Below are 16,522 nucleotides of genomic sequence, written 5' to 3' on the forward strand. Positions count from 1 at the left end.
TATAGGTTTTTATTTTAGTTTGTTTCAGGATTTTATATGATCAGATAAAGTACATCCTATCGTGTAACATATTAGCACATTCTTTAGATAAATACCCTTAGGTGTAAAAATATTTTTTATAAGACCGTTGTTTAATAGTAATTTTTTTCTTCTCCTCCATTGACTTGACTTAGGTAAGTACCTTACCAACCCTCATCTAATAGTACCTACCTAGGCTATAGTAATAATATCCACATGGCGCCTAGTGTAGGTGCCTATACGGTTAATAGTGGCATATAACGTTGTAGCGTGTTGTATTCCGCACAGTAACAATGAACTCAGGTATATACTAAGGTATCTTGTATCTGCACGTATGTGTTTGATATAAAATGTTATGTTCTTCTTTACCTATCGAGATATTACATATACAAGAAAGACGATTAAAGAAGATTGCATTCGATAATATCGATGTGTTTTATCAGGAATTCGTACGCGTTAATGTAACGGGGTAATGTAAAAACCATGGTAGCGACCCGTTTAGCTCTTCCAGGTTGTCTTGATTTATGATATTTGAAATAAATATTGTAAATGAGAAAGGCGTACTAATATTTATTTAGAAAGAGCAACCCCTACAGTTTCTTACTCATTCTTCTCAGGGAAATCTGCCTTACGAATGTGTAGTAGAGTTTAATGAAGTCTATTTTATTACCAATGAAATTATTTGCGTTTGAGTTTAAGTTTGAGAGCTGGTTTCTGCAACTCGACAGTGTGTTCATTAAATGTTATACTAACCCGTATGCTACTTTTGCGTAACCGCGGGATTCTGCGGTATACCTGTGGGGCGACCCCGGCCGGGTTGCTTGGTTCATCTAAACCATGTAAACTCATACAAAACAAAGCAGATATAAACTTTGTATATATGTCATATACTATATAAGTTTCCGGAATGAATAAGAAAAAAATATTATAAATGGTCAGAAATGAATTTATTGTTTCTCAAAATATTTTCCGTTAGCGCTAATGCACTTTTCTTAATGAGTTTATCAATAACATACGGCAAACAAATGGTTGTGTAATAATAACTATTCACGGTACAACGATTCTCCAAAGCAACAGTAGTCACGTGTTCAGTTTTATTAAAAAAGAAGCAATCATCCCCTTAGAGACACTTTGCACGCGCGCCACTTTGGTTGGTTTCGGCTCACCTCGAAAGACCCATAGACTCGATTGCTGCTTTGTTTTGGGATCCTAACTATAAATTCATGTTTCGTCACCTGTTACTATATCCCACACCAAATTTGACGCCCCTTCGTTGAATCTGGTAAGCATGGCATTGCACCAAGTAACGCGATCCGTTTTTTAAGCCTCAGTCAAATTGTGTGGAATCCACCGAGAGCACAGCTTTTTCGCACCCAAATATTGATAATATTGATTGTATTTGACACATGCCTATGCTTAAAGAAGCCCGAATCTCATGGTATGTCACATGCCTGTCTGTTTCGATCATACGGCGCACAGCATCGATGTTTTTATTGTTCACAGCAGTGGACGGGTGACCATCACGAAATGTGTCACTGAGATTTACACGACCGCGTTTAAATTCTGCAAACCAGCTATAAATAGTCGCCTTGCATGGTGATTCATCGTCAAAAGCAGTTTGAAGCCGAGCTAAGCTGCGCAGAGGTGTTAAATTATATTTAAAGTCGTAAAAATCATACTACGAAAATTTTTACGAGTTAAACCCAATGTGATGTAGACAACCAATTTCTAAAATGACGCCACAATGTAAAAACAATTGACAGTCAGATGAAACAAACTGTATTCTACAGCCAAAGAGTTCCATTTTCAAATGTTGTAATAATTAACAATCATCGTGTATATAACCTGAAATAGATACGAAATGAGGGTCATATTCCTGGTAACACATTAGCTATACAGCTCTTATAAATATCAACTCCCGTTTGCACTAAAATATAAAGAGGCCAACTACTGACCTGTGTGTACGTCTCCGTATATTCCAAAAAATATTCTGTATTTATTGTAATAAAGATAATATCTCTAACAATGCCGTGCTGTTCTATTCGGTGGTGTGGGAAAAACAGCAAAACATCTAATTACAAAACAAACGGAACCACATTTCATCGGTAATTAAATATGTAATTTTGCAATTTTCGTCCATTATTGCAAAGCTCAAGTTAACTGGTCGATTTGAAGTGAAACAGTTGACGACACCCGTAAATTGTTTCGAACTCGGGCTAGCCAATCGGAACGCAGTTGTCACATTAATGATATGGCAGAATAGTTTTCGAACAAATTAGATGACATTTCGTCTCTATTTCTGATTATATACTCGATATTAACAATTAATTATTACTTTTTAAATATTTTTTATGTAAGTGCGCTCTGTGTATTTATACATGTCAAGTTGGCTGTTCCAAAGTTTGCACACAGCAACGCCTTTGGACATAGTTTCAAATATTACCTTCAAACACCGAAGTCATTGTGGTTTCTAGTTTAATCTGATCCTAGTTGGAATTAAAATGTAATCTTGGACCTGAAAGATAACATTTGAAGCTCAACTGCAATGTCTATGGGGGTTAATTGGATTATTATACTTGTGTACACGGGTTGCTATACTCGTTTAAGTCTTATTTGGCAACATGGCGAATATGGCATAAAAAATGAAGAAATATCTTTAAATACAACCTTAAAACTCAATGTTATATCCAACATTATGTGGGAAAGTTCAAATGAAACCAAGAAATCTACGCAACAGTTTGAAATATTAGTTTTAATAATTAATAGTTTACAGGGATGATTCAATTGACAAATCAAAGTTTTAAACAAACATAAATGCCAATAGGATCTCACATGAAACAGAAATTGTGTAGGAAAATTCTGACCAAAACTTTGAATAGAGTCGTAGAGCTCGTCGAACCGCAGCGGCGAGTTAGTTTGCGAACTGACCGCTGTCGATATTGCAACTATTATTGCAGCACCGGCTTTTATATCGACTGAAAGAGAAAAGTTAGATTTACCTCCACTCTGTACGTAACCACAGACGTAGTGTATGGGAGTAAGCTGTACGCTAGTTCGCTTTCATTGATGCAGCCTTTTTTCACTGGTCGAGATATAAATATGTATGTAAGTGGATAAAAAAAATCTACGAAGGTAGTTCACGGAGTTAATAGTCGAACGAAAAAGGGAGTAATGGATTTTGTAATTTATGTAAATCAATGACGATGTATGAAATTTTTATCTTTACTTTATAGGTTTCTGAACCTAAATAGATGAAAATAAAATAAATAAATGTAAAATTGGACAACTACAGAAATGATCAAACTTAAAATTTTGAAACAGGTACGCAAGTTTCCATACAATTGTAACTGATATGAATCCTACAGTTTCAGAAATAACGTGTCAGACTCGGAGACCAATGAATGCAATATTGGATTTCTCATAAATATCTATACAATGGCATGCCATTGCCATGCCAATGGAAATAAAACTTCATTCTATTTTGAAGTTAGTCAAGTCATTTAGATCGTGATAAAACTGATGTAGTAGTCGGTTAAAAAAGAACTATTATAGTGAGACTCCGGCGCTTCTCCAAATGTACCAACACTATTTGTACCAGAATTTACTATTTAAATTTGGTATTATTACACAACGTCGTCGTTGATCGCATCTGTGATTTTTTTTTAAATAAGTAAGTTCCATTAACTTCTTGCTTTGAAACTACGTTTTTGAGTGCTACCATTTTAGTTCTTCCATAAACTTTTTCGCTTCTTAATCTAAAAATTCTAGGAAACGAGTTCTTATAAGTTTGTATCAGTTTTTTCATTATTTTGTGTGTACTTGCCGCGGATTCTGTGAATAATGCAAGAATGTTTTCGTTGAGACCTGATGTTTGAAATGCATTTTTTAAAGTAGAATATTAGCTCTCAAATCCAATGCATAATGAATGGTCTGCCTACGTTGATTTATATTACTGTACAGTTACTATTATAATAAAAAAATATAATGAGTAGATAAACTTCAGAAAAGGTAGAAAAATAAAAAGGTTTAGCGCTGCAGGGCACTTGCTACTAAGAACTGGATAATTAGTAGAAATTGAGATTTCTTCTAATTAGCTTTTTTTAAAATTAACTTTTTCAAAATATTCTTGACCACTACCTAGCTCTGGAGCAAAGATAGGATCTACGATGGAACGAGCTCGCCCAGAAGATGCCTATTCTGTCGCACACTAAAGATACCCGGGTTGTATGAGTTCGGAAAAACCGTCACAGGCAGGGAGTTCCATTCTTGGACTTTGCGCATAATAAAAGATGATGAAAAGCGCTTAGTACGTCTGAAGGGAATATCGACCAAGTAAGGATGATATCCCGCCGTACGTCTGGATGTCCGAAGGTAAAAGGAGGCGGGCGGGATGAGGTGGTAGAGATCATAGGCACACTCACTGAAATATATTCTGTAAAAAACCGACAGACGGGCATCTTTGCTCCGATGGGCTAAAAAAATAAATCTATAGTAAATATATATGTAGTAAAAATAAATACCTAGTAAATAAACAATAAGGTGAGCCATAAAGTAATGTTTTTCGTCAATTTAAAATATGCTCATCAATTGTCTGAGTAAGAAAGAAGTTTTACGAATATTTTAAGTATATAATTGGGTATTTAACTTTTCTGAATGTATACTGGAATAATAATAAATGTTGACTACAAAATAAATATACGCTGGATTTATTCAGTGACGCAAAGCGTAAACCCATTGTTTAAAGTACCTACGCAACTTAGACCTTTATTGTTTGTGGTTGTGTAGTAGGTACAAACAGAGTTTACCTGCCTGGTGGGTACCACAACTCTGTTAATTTCTACCGCGAAACAACATTGCTGTGTTCCGAATTACAGGGCAGAGGAGAGAACGCGATCACAAATTTGAAGACTGTCTTAATAACGCAGTTATGCTGCTTAATAGACTGTTTTAAACCAAGTTGTTTGGCTATTAATCGGTAAGTACACATAAAAAGCTTATGTTACAATTGAAGTTTTGCATGGTGTATAGCATAGTTGTTACACAATTGGCAGGCGGATCACGTCCTTGGACGCGTGCTGGCTCTGCACTCCACACATTGCATGGGAATGGTGTGACCGTGGGACATTCGGATTCATAAGGAGTATATGCGAGTATTGGCCTTTGGATTTTTCGGCCAACAGCCGTGGTAGCCTAACGGTTTGACCTACCGCCTCTCAAGCAGAGGGTCGTGGGTTCGAATCCCATCTTGCACTTCTGAGTTTCTCGAAATTTAATTTGAAAGTTTTTGGTAACAGAAAACATCGCAATGCAATTTAAAGATGTGTGTGAAGTTTACGCCGCGTGGGAACCACAGCCGAAGCCCTCTCATTACAAGAGGAAGTCTGTGCCCAGCAGTGGGTCCATATATAGGCTATAATGTATTTAAATGAGGCCATTGCTTTTTTTCAACGATGTATTTATTAATTATGAAAAGGTGTTGAGATGTTTTATTTTCGTAGAACCACCGCAGATTAGTATTGTGTGTGTCCATGGCACCCGCGATACAGGGTTTCTCTAGTGTGGGGATATGTTGAGCGTGTGCTTTATTATGCGTTACAAAGAAAAATTTCTTCGTTCAGGTGGGACGAAGAAATTTTTCTGAGTTCGATCTTTGTATAATCATAACCATAAGAAAAACAATATAATTCCTAGGATATTAATTATTAACCAAAAAGGTCTTTTCGATGTAGAAATTAGACTCCCAAGTTTCATATTTTTCTTACTATGTACCCAAAAGAACACACACATTGCAATAAGTACATATAAGCCTTTAACTTTATGATAAAACCTTTTGAGCCGTTGAAGGGAAGCCTGAGATATGACAGTCATTTGTGAAACAAAAGCGTTCCACGTATCAGCAACGTTAGGTAAATAAGCGTTCGACCGAGCCGTAAATCGGTCGAGTTCAGGACCCTCGATAATAGCCTGTTCGTACGAAATGTGGGCCCCAAATGTACCAATTTACCCTTTGCAATGCCGGTCCGCATCTTTGGTCAAAAGAGGCCATTCAATCTCAAAGAAGGGTGGCGTTATTTTGTAAATGAACACCTTCGATCAAGTCCGATCAGTTGGGCAGGTATTTTTATCTGTGACTGGCTAATTTGGCTTGTTTACATATACTAAATATTTTCTTTTGTGTCGTTGATTTGAATTGTTTGTGGAAATATTTTCTAGAGTTAATTAATTTCTCACATTTGAGAACGTTGAATCTTGATGGTTTCTTGGCGCTGCCCACTAAGATTAGGTTAATCCTTAGTCCTATTTGTTTCTTAATCCGTTAATTAATAAAGAAAAGTAAAAAGGAGCCTACTGAGATTTAAGATATTAAAAATTTCGTGGATATTCACTGAATGATTATCATTAATTACAGGTTTCTTACCACGGTATGAGCTATTTTTATTTTCCCGATATTTCAGAAGGGTTACACGCTCCATGCTCACGGATTGACTGCCCAGCGGTAGATGACAGCTTTAAGAACAGATATATCTGTCTACCCCTTTTTTATAATAACGCACTCGCTGAACATAGCCCCGCACTAGGGACACCCTATGTCGCGGGTGCCATGGACACACACATAGACAATCACAAATTGCACTCAAACTCACGAGAGAAATAAATGTAGGCCATACAAATATTTCTCCCGGGCCGGGATTTGAACCTGGGACCTCTGCGTGGCAGTCCAGCATGGTAACCTTTTGGCCACGGATCGCTGTTGATGACTACCTTCATCTCGAAACTTTTTTTTATAATTCAAAGTGACGGGCCGTACAAGTCGTGCGTTTGGTGGTAAGCGACGCGTCTATCCATTACAGTTGCAGTGCCACTCAGAGCTTTAAATCGCAAAGGTTTTAGGTCACTGCCACAACGCCCGTCACCCTGAGATATAAGTTGACAAGTCCCATGTGTACGTAATTTCACCAGCACCCTTACACTTCCAAGCCGGAACGCAGTAACGCTCACATTATACTGCTTGGCGACAGAATTCTCTGCACGAACTCTTTCGCAAGGAGCTCTATTACTGCTGAAAATAGTGATTTCATTAACCCGCGTTTACTGCATCGTAAGCGATTGTTGCCTTTGTATTGATTCAAACGCGAGTACAAAGCGGTACAAAAGTACGTGTAAAGTGCAAAAGAAGCGCGTTTGACGCTCGTTTGTATCGCGTTTTGCGCGCGTTTAAATCGATCCAACAATAACAACATTGCGTTGCAAGGAAGGCGTGAAGGAGAGGTGAGTGTTAACACCAATGCTCCGCTCCGCCATCGCCATCCGCAGTCGCCAGTATCATCTACGCGCCGTCGACGCGCGTTTACAGCGTTACTTTTTGTAAATGGGTACAAAGGTTTACTAGCTGCGATTGAATCTCGTTTGAATCGCGTTAGGCTCAATTTATATTGTGGCGAAACGGAATGGAAGCGAATTTTTGTAACGATATTGTTTTATTTTTTTCCATCCTCTAAGGATATTGTACATATAGCATAATGAATGAATTTTATGGTCAATTGTGTCACGTACAAACTAGATACGAGCCAAAATCTTTAGCGGAATGCTCGAGCATTCTCGAGCATGCGTATGCGTAAAGTTCATTATGCTATTACACACAATATCGTTACACAAATTCGCTTCCATTCCGTTTCGCCGCAATATATATTGAGCCTTAATGTGCGTCATTTGCGCGTAAAAATACGTTGTGTGCACCTGCTCTAAAGTCACAAGAGTTATTTTGTGCTATTGTTTGATATTTTGGAGAAAATAAACTGTTGTTCATGTTGTGTTATTTATACACAAAACATAAGGCGGGTGTGAGTGTTAGTGATATAAAAGCAAAACGTACTTTAAATCAATCTCAAGCAATTTAAAGTGCATCTCAAGCAAAAAAGACGGCGATAACTAATAGTGAAGATGTTCAGTTTTTTGTCCGTATAAAGTGTCAAGGCAAGAAGCAAGGAAGAAAATGATTTTCGCTCTGAAAGATTCAGAGTTAAGTGAGTATTTTGCTTGACAGTGAAGCTACGGTTAAAGATAATAAAGTAAATATTTTTCTTCTATGGTTTTGACTACAAATTTGTGAGAATAACGAAGGCTTCATACAAAAGCGAAGTGGTGAGACGATGACCTCGTATGTTGCTATCCCAGACTTATTCATGTACTAGTGCTACGAAGTGTACGAAAATATTTTGCGAATTAAGAGATAATATATGAAATCTATAAAAACAAAAAAATTTAATGTTTATTTCTTTAAGTAAGGTCTTACACTTACTTAAGGTCTTAGTTTACATGTCTGTCCTTTTAATTAAGTCAATAATGTATACTTGTGCTAGATGTTTTGCTGCTCTTCCTCATTACAATACAGTTTAGACAGCATTAGATTTGCATGTCTTCTTGAACAGACGAAAAGGGGATAAGGCACGACTGGCTGTGCATGGAGGGGTACTAGTTCCTGGTGATAAAGAATATTGGGTTTGACAGAACAAGCATAATAGAATTAATGCAGTGAAAATAAAAGCTGTGAGAAGTATGGTTGAAGTGACTTTGATGGATAAGAGAGCGTAACGACGTGGAAGAATATGTAGTGACAAAGGGTAGCTTGGGTGATTTAGACATTTGTAGAAAGGATGTATGAAAACAGAGCGCCAAAACAGATTTCTAAGGCGGGTGTGAGCGGGCTCGTTGGGTGGACCAAGGCGAACTTATCATGGTAAACTGAGGACGTCCTCCAGAAAGACTAAGCCAAAGTCTCCTTAAATGACGAGCGCGTATTGCTGAGGCGAAAGATGAGTGATCAGGATATCATAGCAAGTAGAAGACTGTGGTCTCTTCCTGCACTAGTGAAATAAATGCGTGTAGAATATGTATTAGTTTTTTTGTATTAAGTGATACAGGGGTACAGTAGTACAGACAGAGCTTAATTAAAGTGTATTTATTGCCTCTGTTTCTTTTGAGAACAGAAGCGTTATTTATAGGTGACATTTTTATTGATATGTGTCAAATTTTGATTGCTCCTTATGAATTAACTCGTGATACCAAATGCGTGTTACTCGAGTTCTTGTGCATAAAGCACTTGTTGGACGTTGTAATGGTGCATTTTTTACATGTTATAATAGAAATCAATATGACATCAGCGATAATTACTTGACTACCATCAAATGTTAGACTTCTACTTAGTGATTTACTATACATACATATTTACTATACATGTATGAGTCGGACTTTTTAATACGTTAACTATAACGAAAATAAACGCAACTGTTATATAAAAGCATTTATTAATACAGTCAGCAGTACATTCCGTTTTACATTTCAGATTTAAATTCAACTCCATGCCACTTATAATAACAACGGTTCAAAGATCATAGTACAAAGGGTGTTTTGTTATCTGTATTTCACTTGGCAGAATCTTACAATGTAGCACGCATTGTAATATTAGACAGGTTTTACGTGATCTTTTATCCTTTTTTGATTATTATATTTCCTAAAAGCCTGTTAAGATTATTTAACGCTAAATTGTAATAAAAATTTAAATGTAGCATTTCATTTATGGAAAAAATACATTTAATTCGATAAGTCTCCGTCCAAGGGATTTTTTAAAAGGATGACAGACCCTATTAAATTTTGTCTTTTCAGTACGCATCAACTTGTATCCATAATATAATAGGACAAGACTTTTGCAGTAATAAATATAGTATTATAAGCGAATTTTTTTGCTGAATTGTTCAATCATGTTATAATAAGACAAATGTGTTAACTCCATACTAACGTAGCAGCATGGTTTGAATGTGTGCGTGTGTATATGGACGCTCACATAATAACGGAATAGAACGGAAGGCGCGTTGGGAGTTGTCCCAACCCGCTTCACACTCGTTGGAGTGTCGTACAACCCAAGAGCACAACAGAGTACAGTGTATGGAAGCACACATCCGCATAAAATCGATGCACTTGCGTTGCACAACACTGGTTGTCCCAATGCGCCTTTCGTTATTATGCGAATGTGTGTGTCCGTACACGGCGCCGGGCGGTCGCACACGTATACATGCCGCGCTGTTAGTTTGTACGAAGTTACCATATTTCTTTTATTTTACTATGGTTCATATAAATAAGTATGTGGTTTAGTTTAAGTACGCTTGGTGTGGTTCTATAATTTCTGTCGAGTTAGGATTTCTAATCTTAAGTAAATTAATTATAATACACGAATTAATGAAACATTTTAACGTTATTAAAGAGTTAATACTACGGACACTATTACCATACTTTTGATAAATTCTCTTTGGTTATAATAATAACTGATGAACATTGGACATTGTCCAGCAGTGAATAGAAACACAGAGTACTTTTTTCACATATTTTAATCTCTCGTAGTCATATTTTAATTCATTTAGACGTGCGGTGGCATATTGGAGAGTCGGGGAAACCAGTTTGAGACTGCTCGCCGAGTAGTAGAGCGCATTGTCGTCAGCACAATGGGTAAGATTTAATGAGTAATATTTTGGTACATCGTTGATGTACAAGGAATACGAGTACGCCCGTGGTTGAGTTAACATTGTAGCCCCCCGGGAGGTGGACTCGCTAAAGGTCTTAATCGAAAAACTATTTTCGATTAATCGAAAAGCGTTCCTTCGAGAGGAAAAGGCGCAAGAAACTCGAAAGTGGTCGCGTCTAACTAGTAATGCCACGTGCTAGTCTTTAGGGAAAAGAAATCCTAGAATATAGCTAAGGACGGCGAGTTCTAAGGTGTACCCTAAATTTATGCCGCCACGCTAGTCTGTCAATCCACAGCACAGGGGCCCCCACCCTATGCGCTCAAATAATACGGGAAAAAATAGAATCAGTAGAATCAGGGGAAGAGACGGGCGATGGCTAGTGTCTTAACCCCACTTCGGACTTTATTATGGAGAACATAGTCACGACACAGCCTACTGTTTTGTTAATACCGAATTTTGAGGGAAAAAAAAGATGCTTATAGTTAGTTCTATATTTCGCAGTGTATTGTATTAAATAGGTTCGCATATCTTGTACAACATGACGACTTCATTAAAAACTGATTTAAGGAAATTGGAATTCCGGTGTGGATGACAGAGAATTAGTTATTTCCAATAATTAGAAGAAGCGTAATGCATCGCACGAGGAGACAATAAAGGTTTACAGATAAGATAATGGCGCTGACTACACTCACGTTGGTGTTTTTTTACCGACTTCAAAAAAAGGAGGAGGTTCTCTATTTGAAAGTATGTTTTTTTTTTGTATGTATGTTACGCGATAACTCCGGTATTTGTGAACCGATTTTCATGATTATTTTTTTGTTGGAAAGAAGGCACCTCCATAGTTATTAATTAATTAATTAATTGTGAACAAAATCATCCACCACACTAAGGGTGGCTGTTCACGCATGAAGATTCATTTTTATAAACAGCGTCTAAATTTTATTACCAAAATTTTATTATAAGGAGCAATTATTTTAATGGTTGATTTTGCTATTCTCCTATTCAACGCGTTTTTCTCTCTCAATATACTTTGAGTAGTGAAAACCGATTTTCATTATCTCCTGTGTCCAGTCTCGTATAGTGGCGAACTAGGGGATGAATCCGGGTTTGCGCACTTTCCGGGAACCGATTTCAATAAAACTTGGTAATTATATGTAATTCCACGTACTTTTGAGGTCAGTACTCTGTACTGAGGTTATCTAAGTAAAAGAGTTTCGCATCGAGAAATGTTTCAACAGTGAAACTTAGGTTCTATAAGGAAGTATGGCAACTTGCTAAAGAAAAAAGCACTAAGACTTGTTTAGCTGGCTTGTAATTGCGTCGAGGGCTCGCCAAGATAAGCTCGTTTCTTTTAAATTCTCCAGAAGGAAATTACTCCAATTTCTCATTAAATAAATGAGGACTGTTGCACTAGTTACTGAATCTTTTTTAATTTATTTTATTTCAGCCAAAGGAGGTCTCGAGAAAGTTGTGAGTTTGTTTGTAGAGGTTTGATTAACTACTTAGTCCGCATTTGATAATTAAAAAAGGCGGCAGGGTATTCCGAAGATAGTTTCTATTACTAGATTTTTCTATTTGATTTTAAAAACCTACTAGTGCGTTTTAATGCGAGTCATAACTTGAAACGTTTGTGTATTATGTATTTATTTACTGTCTAATACTTATATGCATACAGTTTGTATAATTGTGGGCTCGCGCAAGATCGTGCAGGCATTCGCGAGCTCGCGCGTGAAATCGTGTTTCCGTTGCAAATATGAACAAATATTTCACTTCTGGCCTCGCCCATCCTCGTCAATCCAGACTGTTATCACCGAATATGCGCTAGGAGAGAATTGAAATTTTTCCATACAAATTTCAATCCTCGTCTCGCCTCGCCGGTGAATAAGCACCTAGAGGCTGTAAATTTGTATTAAAATATTAATTGCCAGGAGTGTAAATTACATGCTTACTTTTCCCCGTGGAAGATCTGCTGATAATTTCTCTATAAATTGGCCACATCTTCACTATACGCTGTGTCTAAATACTGATTTTGCAGTTAAGGTTTAGTAGCAGTAGAGCTCCTTGTGAAAGAGTTCGTCCAGGGAAGTACTGCCACCTTACCTATTGCTGCCGCCAAGCAGTAATGTCAGCATTACTGTGCTCCGGTTTTGAAGGGTAAGGGTACTGGAGAAATTACAGGCACATGGGACTTGTCAACTTATGACTCAGGTAAAGAATGCCAGGCCAAGCACAGGCACTCGGCGCTATAAACATCACATCTGCCGTTTGATAGCGTGTTTTGTGATTTTTGTGTGATTTGGCTACATCTAGTGTCTATGTAATTCACTACTTGTGTTACTACATAAACAAACAATATAACAAAAAGAAAATAAAAAGATGAAACAGAGGGACAAAGGAGGTTAAGGAACTAATAACAAAATAATTCACATAATGTAAACAATTACGAAGTCATACATTTTTATTATATTTATATTATCTTTTGTGTGATTATCTGTTTTTCTCCCCGTACGTCATATAATTCCTTTCCTGTACGTCTGGCGTAACCTGGGCAGCTATCGGCGACAACCTTACGCCGATTGACAAATCCTTACACCACGATGGCGCATTAAATTGTGTGCCATCGATACGACAAGAAGAAGAAGAAGATTAACAGAAACTGTATCTGGGTCTAAAGAAACAGCTACATTACGCCGCGAGTACCTGCAGGTGTTAAATACACCGCGCCAACTGCCCTGGCATTTCCGTACCGTATGAAGCCCTTGTTTGAAGACCGTGCAGCTACCGTTCTCCGTCAGGGGAGTACCGAGGTACAGCAGCAAGACCAGGCGGGTCTTAAACAGACTATGACTCAAATTACCAAATCTTAGTTATTCTTCTTTTTTATTTAGATTTTTCTTCTATTTTGTTATTGTACTTTTTTTATTTATTTTTATTTAATGTGATCTAAATTCGTTTATTAATTAATTGTAGACATAATTTTCATTTTTTTACTAAATCTGTTTCTTTTTTTGCATTTTATGGTCGTTTTAATTAAACGTCACGCTGCATGCCGCGCTGGCCAGATTCGGTCTGCGCCAGAAAGTCAAAATAACAATACCATGAAGCTGTTTTTCGCTTCACACGGTTATTCTACAAGGAACAGCTTGTTGGTCTGGTTTGAGTAGTTAACATAGGAATACAATATAATACGAATGTAAGTTGACCAACTTTTTACCGTATTCGGAAAACAAATTTCTATATTTTTCGCAGAAGAGAAATGAATCCGCTTTTCGTTTATTGCTCTTACAGCTCAATACGACGATTAGTTTCCGCCTTGGCAGAGAGCCAAAAAACTTTGGACGCACTTCAAATGGCGTTGACAATAAGTATTGGAATGGAAAAGAAAATATTTTATCGACATTTCTCTACACATACATCATCTTGTGTGTATAGAGGAGAGGACTGTATACACTATTAAGAATATGTTATTATTAAGGATAAGTTTGTATAAGTTATGAACTTTTGTAGCACTAGAGCTTGTTCAGGGAAGAGTTCATTCAGGGAAGTACTGCCACTTACCTATATCTGTCACCAAGCAATAATGTGAGCATTGCCGGTAGCGTTCCGGTTCTAAAGGGTAAGAGTGCTAGTGAAATTACAAGCACGTGGGACTTGTCAAGTCATTATATCTCAGTGTGACGGGCGCAGTGGAAGTGCTCCTCAGATCTTTGCGATTTAAAGCTCTGAGTAGTACTGCAACTCCCATGGATAGGCGTGTCGCTTACCACCAGCACTTGTTCGTCCAGTTACTTGGTGTCATAAAAAAATCCTTGCTAAGAATTGATGCTCATACTGGAGCTTTCATATGTATCACAAAGAGTAGAAAATTATTTTAAAATAACTTTTCCTACAATTAACTACCTAAGCGTGAATAACAAGGGCTTATTTATACCTTATTGAAGAGGTCCTGATGTGTATACCGAGTTTGATGATCAGTAAGTATTTTTTATTCAAGTATATGAGTCACGCTAGCAATTTCAAACCCATTACTGTCGTGTTTACTTGATTCAGATTACACCTACCTGGTTCATGCATCATATACATCATGATAGCGCGTGCATTTTGTACCTTTTTTTAATAAATATTTTATAGACATTACTTTGGGGAAAGCCCTATAATATGCTTCAATGGAAACGGTACTCGTACCTATGAAATGTACTTGTCTAACAATTGCTTATCTTTCTCTACAGTAACACTAAACGTACATTCACTTACTTGTGCATTCTGTAATGCAGTTGTTATGAATTGAAGTCGCAAAGTACATTGTGATTAAAACGTATGTTTCACGTATATGTAAAACCTACGTCTATATATGTAATGTGTAGCGAACAGTGTGAATGTCTGTTTACTAGGGCGTGACGAGCGGTGAAATGAGTCCTACCGGCCGGAAAAAACAGCTATTAGTTGCTACTCGTATACATTGTAATGGTATTTTTATTCAATAGTTTCTTTTTTGTACGCAAAGCAAGATAAAAATACGAATTAAAGTGTGTAGAACGGTGCAGACTGCAGATTGCAGCGGTTGACCGCGGGGTCCAATTGGCTTCTATGAGCGGCAGCAAATGAGTGTCATCTATATTCAAATAAATTGAATACACATACATACATACATATGTACATACATATTATAACGCCCGTCTCCCGCCGGCGTAGGTAGACTATGGACTCCACTTGCTACGCTCCTGACAAACCTCTCTCGCCTCCTCCACTCCCATCAATCCCATCTTATATCCCCGTTTATTGTTGATACTTTTAATCTGGCCTTTATCAAGGACATTCCCAATCTGATTGAGACATGTTTGCCGAGATCTATCTCTCCCCACGCTTCCATCCACATTCGCTCTATAAATTTGTGCCGTCAATCTACCAACATTCATTCTTTTTCCATTTTCATTATTCTTTTTACCGAACCATCGAAGCATCCCTCTCACTATCGTGGTCACGACATCATCTTTCATACTACAACGCTCTCTGACTATACTGTTCGGTATTCGGTCTTTAAGACTAATACCGCACACATTGCGGAAAGCTCTCACTTCTACAGCTCTCACCCTACTTTCAAATATTTTTCTGCCACATCTAACACTCACTACCAAATATTAGGGTTGGGGTCAGCACGCCCCGATGAACAGCCAAATGCGCCTGTTGTGAGAAATTCTGGCTACCCATTGAGGCATACAGAACTCCATTCAACCTACTTCCGGGTTGCACTCTCCGCTCAATATCACTTGATAGTTGAATACAATTTCATAGAAATCATTGATCGTAATATATAATATTAAACGTACATTCACTTATAATATGATGATCAATAATTTCTATGAAATCATGATATTAATTTATTTTTTGGGAAATTACTAAGCCAGTTTGTTATAATTATTGATACAAAGATCGAAAACAAAGAAACGAACCTGCATCTGCATGCCAAAGTAGGGCCACCACTTTACCAACTGAGCTACAGATTGAGCCAGCAGGTCTTACGAATATTTCTATACATTTGGATCGAATATATTGACGACCTCCGTGGTCGACTGGCTTGTACACCGGTTTTCATGGTGTTACCATTTTTGAGGTCCCAGGCTTATCCACCGCTGGGTCAATGTAGAAAACTAACTTTTCTATATTGTCTCGGGACTGGGTGTTTGTGATACCGTCGTTATTTCCGTTTTCCATAACACAAGCGCGTTAATTACTTAATTTGTGATCAGAGCAACGGATGTGATATTTTATAATATTTATATTTGTTTTATATGTTTATGTTTGATCTTTGTACTAATAATTATAAACACTTCATAGAAATGAGTAATATCACGTACAGGCCATCGTTTGTGGTTGACTACCGCAATACCTACTTAATATTGCTAATTATTCAATTCAGACCTGTTTATTTTTTGCTCTTGCATTATATAGTTGTAAGGGCACTTACATGTAGTATAATACATAAATGA

This window comes from Hyposmocoma kahamanoa, unplaced genomic scaffold (assembly GCF_003589595.1).
Source record: "Hyposmocoma kahamanoa isolate Upper Pololo Valley unplaced genomic scaffold, ASM358959v1 94, whole genome shotgun sequence".
NCBI lineage: Eukaryota > Metazoa > Arthropoda > Insecta > Lepidoptera > Cosmopterigidae > Hyposmocoma > Hyposmocoma kahamanoa.